Source organism: Nematolebias whitei, chromosome 16, assembly GCF_014905685.2.
Source record: "Nematolebias whitei isolate Nwh7 chromosome 16, NemWhi1, whole genome shotgun sequence".
NCBI classification, from domain to species: Eukaryota; Metazoa; Chordata; class Actinopteri; order Cyprinodontiformes; family Rivulidae; genus Nematolebias; species Nematolebias whitei.
In genome coordinates, this window is record NC_056513.1 from 6,027,539 (window position 1) to 6,035,757 (window position 8,219).

At 41.1% G+C, this 8,219-nt stretch overlaps 1 protein-coding gene across 1 annotated transcript in view; it reads right to left on the minus strand.

Moving 5' to 3' along the window:
• Positions 1 to 7,656, minus strand: part of LOC119423037 (FERM and PDZ domain-containing protein 1) — a 54,476-nt gene extending 46,820 nt beyond the window's left edge. Inside the window, exon 1 of the mRNA XM_037690448.1 lies at positions 7,601 to 7,656. The gene's annotated coding sequence lies outside the window, so the exon portion shown is untranslated. The remainder of the gene's footprint in view (positions 1 to 7,600) is intronic.
• Positions 7,657 to 8,219: the final 563 nt, after the last annotated feature.

The window sequence follows — 8,219 nt, forward strand, 5'->3', positions numbered from 1 at the left end:
TTCATTAAATGAACAAGCAGTGATGTGATGACAAATATGAGAACATGACAAGACCAGAGCGATTTCATCTTTATTTATCCAAAGCCTAAATGTGTAAACTCCTGCAAGTCATTATGCAGAAGGTTTGTTTAAACTCCCCAACACGTGGATAATTAGATCAGATCGTTTAACTCGGCTCCATTAATGAGAACATTGTTTTTTTTTACAGCGCCCTGTATATTCTAGCTGTTCATGGTTCAGTACGCTCAGAGGTTCACGACTGCTCCTGCATTAGTACTGGGCATTTTCACAATTAATGTTCTGATTGTAAACACAAGAGAAGCAGATCTGACAATTATCCCGACAAAGACTGAAAAGTCAGTTTGTAACTAATCCTTTTCTCCACACATGAAAGCTGTGAAGCCGTTAGCCACAACAAGCACTTTTAACTGTGAGATAGTGATGATGTCGTCAACTTCCTGAAAGAACAGAGCTGTTTAAAATCATTGTTTCTCTTTTTAAAATGTTAGATATGATGAGCAGGAATCACAGCCTCCCCTCTTCCGTGTTCACTCTACATCAGGTGTGCAATGCTACGCCAGAAGTTACACATGCGCGCTACAGGCGGCCGCAGTCCAAAGTTTTTCTGCACTAACAACAGTTATAATAAATAACACTGGTTATAATAAATGGCAGAGAGCAGAGTGATTTTGTGCTGCTCACACTTTTTCAGCATGTAGGAGCAAAACTAATAGAATCCAGGGTCCAAAGAGACGTTAGTGTCTTCACCAGTTTGGAGTAATTGTCATGCGCATGCGCAACGAATGCAGCCGAGCCCTGCATCAGGGTTGCCAGATACATTTAAAATGTTTTATTTACCCCCTCCTTTTCTGTGCACATGTTCAACAAACAACACACACCTCATCTTAGAATGTCTTCACTCAGCACATATGACGGTTTAGGTCAAAATACTATCATTTTAAAACCACAGTACTATAGTTAATTTCTTATCTGGCAACCCAACTGACATGGACACTACTGTTAAGTAGTCCCTCGCTACTTCGTGGTTCGTTTATCGCAGACTTGTTCTATTGTGTTTTTTTAAAGTACTATACATGTACATAATAATTTCCACAAAAAAAAAAAAGAAGTGCCACCATTTTGTAGTTTTCTTCATTAAGCCTTCATTGTTTTGCCAGTCTAAAGAACTACGTTACCCAGAAGACATCAGTTCACAGAAGTCAACATTGCCCTTTCAACTGCTGCTTTCTGCAAATGGAGAGAAAGTTTTGCAGCAAAGTCCGAAGTTCTGCAAGTTCTGTTCAGTCAGGTTCTGGTCGCACAGTGCTGGTCTGGACCGGGCCAGAGGTGGTGGATTAAATCCTGGGCAACAGCACGTGCACATCAAGCTGGATGGAGCGGCGGGCTTCAGTTTTTTCACTTTCACTTTTTTCATCCATCGGGTCGGACCAGAACCAAGCCGCTCCTGTTCTGTCCTCCTGTCCTGCAGAGCCTGGCAAGTAAAATTTTGTAGCTCCTGTACATAAAAGTACTATATGTAGTTCAAAGTAGTAGGTTTAAGAGTTTAGAGGACTGATTGTGAACTTCATCGCTTCAGGACAGGTCTGCAGAAACGAACCGGGTTGGAATAAAACAGAGTTGGACCGGAACCAGAGCTGCTACTGTTCTGCAGAGCTAGTAAGTAAACTTTAGTAACATATGTTGTTAAAATGACGTAGGTTTGAGTTTAGAACATTCCAAGAGTGTGGGAAGGATTTTTAAAGCCTTAATATAAAGTTTAATGTACTTGAACTTGGACTACTATTCCTACTTGACGGGTTTGTCTTACTCTAATCATCCCACTCAGCTTGTTTTACCTGTCCTGTTACCCTTTATTAATACACTGTGTAAACCGTTAACATCTGTACAGATGCTGGGAGCTCCTGGTCACTTCATGCAGCTTGACTGACAACGAGCACTGAACTGAGCGTGAAAAGCCCAAAATGTGCCGTTTTGTACTGTTGAGGGTCAAAGGTCAGCTGGATTGCTTCCCAGCAGACGCTGAATGAAAGACGTGCGGTGACTTTAAAACCCTTAAAACCATCTCCAGCTCAAAGCAAACAACTTACACAACACCACAAACATTTAAGAGTCAGAGGGTTTGTTGGAGCCAACGGAGGATCTTAACGCCGCCACGGACTTTTACTTCTTTTTAAAAACAGAGTTAACGATGCTGCTTTAAACAAGGTGAAGACAGAGTCGCCATGAAAAGCACGAGACGAGAAATTTAAAAAAAGGGTTTCAGCAAGAATCCACGTACAGCAGCACAAAGTTCAGCAGAACGTAAAGCTCAGAAAATATATTTTAAAAAATCAGATTAAATACACAAATAAGCTCCTAGAATGCTTTACGATTTCATTATCTCATTAATAAAAGAACTTTTAAAATAATGTATGCAACCAAAAGATATGCAACACACCACTGTAAAACAAAGGCCTGGCGTTCATTGAAGGAATGCATATCACCCGCCGCGCTCGATAGAGTTTAAATAAGACTATAATTTGAGAAATGACGAGCTGTAGCTGCTTAAAGATTAAAAACATTAAACGTTAGATCTTACCTTCATTTAGTCAATCTCACTGGAGGTGCAGCCTTTTTGGGCTAAAGTGAATTAGCTGTGGTGGCCATTTTAGACGTGGTTGACTGCCAATATTTACGAGTTGAAGACGTTTAATCAGTCGTTCCATTTTAATGTGTCCGGCAGTTCAAAAGAGATATTTTGCTAACAGACAGGCGCACACAGGCAGAACATTACAGTTCAAAAGCAGAACGTCGTCTCATCCAAACAGCGAGATGAACGTAAAGACGACGTTCGTCTGAAAGGCGGCGAGCGATGCGCGTTCACTCCTAGACCTTTAAATTGAAGAACTTTAAGACCACGACAGTTCTAGATCTGTTGAAGAACATCTGAGAGGAGCTGCCTTCAGAACAAACGTCAGGCTTTATTCACCTTCATGTTGTAAAACAACAGAATGAAACATTGATTCGCTTTGTCTTCTGCAAACCATTTGGTTTTCCTGTTATTCTGAACGCAAACTTATCCGTCCGTCTGGTCTGGTTGTAGAGGCAGCAGGTCCAGGAGAGAAGCCCAGACCTCTCCCCCCAGCATCACTTTCCAGCTCCTCCTGAGGGAGCCCAAGACGTCAGAAGATCCACCATCCCTCCAGCATGATTGAGGTCTTCCTTGAAGCCTCCTAACCGGTGGGACGTGCTGAAACGCCTCTAAAGCAAACATCCAGGAGGCATCCTGATCAGATGAACCACCTCAGCTGACTCCTTTTGATGCGGAGAAGCAGCGGCTCTACTCAAGAGTTCCTCACCCTAACCCTCAGACAGAACCCAGCAACCCTACGTAGGAAGCTCATTTTGACCGCTTGAATCCAGGATCGCGTTCTTTTGGTCCTGATCCGAACCTCGTGACCACAGGTGATGGGTTGGAATGCAGACAGACCAGTAAATCAAGAGCTTTGCCTTTCGATTAAACTCTTTCTTCACCACAGCTGACTGTAGCAACACCCTCATTACTGCGAACTGTTGATCTCCTGCTCCGTCCTACCATCACTCAGGAACAAGATGCCCAGATAAACTCTTCCACCTGAGGGAAAACGTCCTCCCTGACCTGGAGGGGGCGCTCCACCCATTTCCAGTCCAGAACCATGGCCTCGGACTTGGACGAGCTTAGACCAGGGGTCTGCAATCTGCGGCTCTTTGGTCCCTCTGCAGCGGCTCCAAGTTTTGACCAAAGCTAACGTAAAACTGAAGTTTATTGGTTGTTGTACCAACAAGAAATGTCTAGTTTTAGCAGTTTTACAATCATTTATTTTGCCAACATGTGAATGATGGTACGAACGCAACGAGTAAAACTCGTTTACGTCACGCTAGTAGTTTGTTAGCCACTTCTTTTAGCGCAGTTCCAGTCTTACGATGTGATCTTTTTCTCAAATCCATCAAATTTCTTTGGGGGAGAATACACTTAAGGCAATTTGCTGAGAAGAAATATGGTGAGTCAACTTGATAATAAAAATTAAAGAAAAAAAAAGTAAATGGAAGTATTTAATTTTAAAATTCAATTACGTATCCAACAAACAGGTCTAATTTTTATCTTTGTGCTTTATTACTGTATTTTTTTGGACTATAAGGCATTCTTAAAATGCTTTAATTTACTCCAAATCAACAAGTGAGCCTTATGTATTAATTCTGGTTGTGCTTACTGACCTCGGATCGATTTTATGTTGTACACGGCACTTAAAAATCTGTCAAAATGTACTTATTTCGCTTAATGCGACTTATAAGCCGGTGCACCTTATAGTCCGAAAAATACGGTACTTCATAGTGGGATACTTTGTGAATTGTTTCCACAGTTAAAAAGAAAACTCACATAAGCCTGCATGCTTGTGTTTGAATTTTTACAAAATTGGTTATCCATCCATCCATCCATCTCTTCTTTACATTAATCCAGTCTTTTCTTTTGCCCTAAAATATAAAAATATCCATAAATATTAATAATAATTTGATATTTTAGTTGCATAATATCACACCTGCTGGCTGGAAAAGTCCCCATCAACAGGCTTGATGTGGGCCATGGACCACCAGTTGATAGTCATAGATTTAGCAGGTTCTGCGGCTCCATGGACGTTTTATTTTGTGTACAGAGAAGCAGAAATGGCTCCTTTGATCATAAAGGTTGCAGACCCTCGGCTTAGAGGAACTGCCCCAGTGCGTGTTGCGGTTGTTTAACTTTGTTGTAAAGTCTGTAGATGATTTCATGTGCAGACGCTGCAGTTAGCAGCTGACCTTACAGGGTTCAGCTGGAGGAGCTCTTTCAAATCCCAGAGAACGGCTTGGTTCATTCAGAGGTAAGAACACACACAACTGAGATCAGCTACGTATAGAAGATGATGCAACTGCGGTCTGTGAAATATACCGTATAAGTCACACCAGTCAAAAAAAAAAAGCATCATGAAGAGGGAAAGAAACATAAGTTGCTCCGGAGCATAAGTCGTGTTTATTATCGACCCCCCGGGAAACCTGGGCCGGTGTTGTGCCAAAAATCGTTTGGCGGCCGCAGGAGCGCACATGGAAGGACTCACTGGTGCAGCTCTTCAAAATTTACAAAGATTAACACTTAAAAATAATTTGTTTCCTCGACATTATAGCAAAGGTGCGTCCAAGTTCAACTTTTCCTTAATAAATGCACTTAATGGTCAATGTTTGGTGGTGGTAGTGGTACCAGAACAACATATATAAGCCTATTGGTTGTTGTCAAAAGCCTATGGGCCCTCTCGGGCGTCTAGCGGCTGCAAATGGTAATGTTTACTCTGGAATGAACATTTAAAGCGTCAGTTGAAAATTGCGTTATGAGTATGGAAAAAAAAAAAAAAACGTATACAAGTCACGCCGGTGTAGAAGTCGCAAGACTGACAAATCTGTACAAAATACTGCGACTTATACACCAGAAAGTACTGTGTTTTAATTTCTACAGAAAAGGTTAAATCAGCTCATCTGGACAGTTTCTTTGTGGGAGAAACGCCTCGTCTTTCATCCGAAAGACTTCATCAGTCTGAGGCCTGCCAACCCACATCTGTCTTATAAATAGAATTAAACTTCCGTGAGTAGATGTTGTCCAGCAGGTCTAAAACATTTGATCGTTAGAATTGATGATCGATCGTTTTGGGTGGATGATCCCTTTTTGCACGCGTCAAGACAGTTTCTGGGAATTCGACAGGAGTTCTGGCTTGAACCACACGAGGTGCTATTTATATAAGAGATGTGGGTTGGCACGCCTCAGGCTGATGAAGTCCTTCAAATTTAAGACGAAACGTTTCTCCCACAAAGAAACAGTCCGGATGACCCGATTTAACCTTTTTGCGATTCATTTACCTGGATGATCGAGATCACAAACATTTTATTTTGCTTAAATTTCTGTTTCAAGATAATTTTATACTTGAGCTTTCTTCTAAAACCTGTTAAACATTTCTGAAGCCAACGTGTAGGAAACACAAAAAGCATTTTAAAACACGTATTTTTAACTTGCTAAACACAGTTACATCATGAAAATAAATTAAACTAAGAGTAAACTGCCGGAACCATTTCAACGGTCAGGTCTGGATGAAATAAAGACATTGATTACTTTCTCAAATTAGTTAATTAAAAGAGAGCGAGAGAGCTCAGCCGGGAAACTGACGACATTTATTCATCTTTTAAATTCAGAAGTGCACAAAACGGAAAGAAAAGTCAGCATAAAGACGGCAGCCAACAGAAAAAAGAATTTCAAAGCATCACAAAAGAGGCTTTTACCCATGTCTGTTAGCAAAATATCCCATGAACCCTGGACGGGATTTACTCTCAAAGTAAATCTGTTTATTTAAAATACATATACATGTATATATCAACTTTTTAGCCCCTTTCAGCAGATTTTTTTTAATTAGATATTTTACTGTTAATCTTATTATCCCAGCTGTTTATTAGTTTTCAATTTCTCCTTTACTGTTGATTTAAAATACATATACCTGTATATAAACTTTTTAGCCCCTTTCAGCTCATTTTAGCTTTTTTAAAAATTATTATTTGTAGCCTTTTCAGCTAGTTTTTTGCTCATTTCATATTTCATTTAAACTACTGAGCCCGTTTCAGCTTATTCTGCTGTTTTTGCTTTTATTTCCCCGCTTTCAGCAAACGTCAGCTGTTCCAAGTTCAGAGATGAAACATTTCAGCTGGTTTCAGCTTCTTCGGCAGCTTTCAGCAAAAATCAAGCGTTCACGCTGCTTTTTCACAGCAAATGACATTTCTACAGTTTAATTTGTTTTCAAGGAACCCAGATGGAGGTTTGCACCTCCTTCCATGCTGAAGCCACAGGACTCTGCAGCAGCTGCTGTGATTGGAGCATGGAAGCAGCATCCTGCAGGTGGAGTGCGCGTGTGTGTGCGTGCGTGCTCTGAACTCAGACCCTCTTGTTCTGAAAGCAGCTGAGTGTCTCTTTATCTAATGACTGATGTGAAATGTGAAGCATTCTCACTTCCTGTCAACTTCCGGTGTTTTCCAAGCAAACAGCTGAAACATCCCAACAGCAACTCTTCCTCTCTCATCTTCATCACGTTTACTGCTCCACTTTGAATTTTACATTTATTTTATTGTAAAAACTGTGCTACTTCTATTTATTATTTTGCCTTTTTCCTTCATGCAGACTGACTTTAACATCTATATGAATGAATGAAAGAATGAAAGAATGAAAGAATGAAAGAATGAAAGAATGAAAGACAGCTTTAACTTTATTTCAAAATGCTGCGGGTTTTCATGAAAATCTGTTTTTATTGGATATATTTTCATCATTTAGTTGATAAAACGGGAAGATAAACCTGAAATAATTCATTTAATTAGTTTATTTGTTGCGATAAAAATATGGAATTAAAAGCTGGTGGAATAAAAATAAAAAGGAAGCGTTAGTTAAGCCTCTTTTAATTTATTTATAGGTTCATACTGTAACAAACCTATAGAGAGAAGCCGAACAGAACCGAACCCAACCGGACTCTATTTTTAGTTGCTCTGATGGAAAACATCTTACCGACGAGACGCGGGGTTCTGCTCCGGGCGCACCGTCCGGACCGGACCGAACCGAACCTCGCAGCACTTGGTGAAAACAGCCGCGCCTTCCTCAGGAAGCGAAGACGACGTCAGGTAATCCAGATCACCTGGGATTTCTGAGACGGAACCGAGATGCGCGTTGGACGGTCCCGGGACAGGTGAGCGCGCGCAGGACCGGCTTAAGCTTCGGTAAGCTCAATCAGCAACCCGTCCCCTCTGGCGTGTGTGCGCGCGCCTCCCTCTCTCTCTCTCTCTGTCTCTCGCTGCTGCACGCACGCGCACACACGTAGATTCACTTACAGCACTCATATTTACACACCTGCATCTGTAAAACCAAAAACGGTTTCTGCGCATGCGCGACTCGTGTTTATTTTTATTTTTTATATCCGAATTGATTGTCAGAGAATATGTTTAATTTAAACAACGTTCTTGATTTACGAGTTTTGTATGTGAGCAGAACATCGCAGCTTTAAAAGCTGCACGTGACCATCTAATTAAGAAAAAAACCCACTTGGGCTGAAAACAAGCTTCTGTCGCCCCCTGCAGGCGGTAGAGCTTTACTACAGCTCTTAATGGAGCAGAGGGGAAGGCTTTTACTG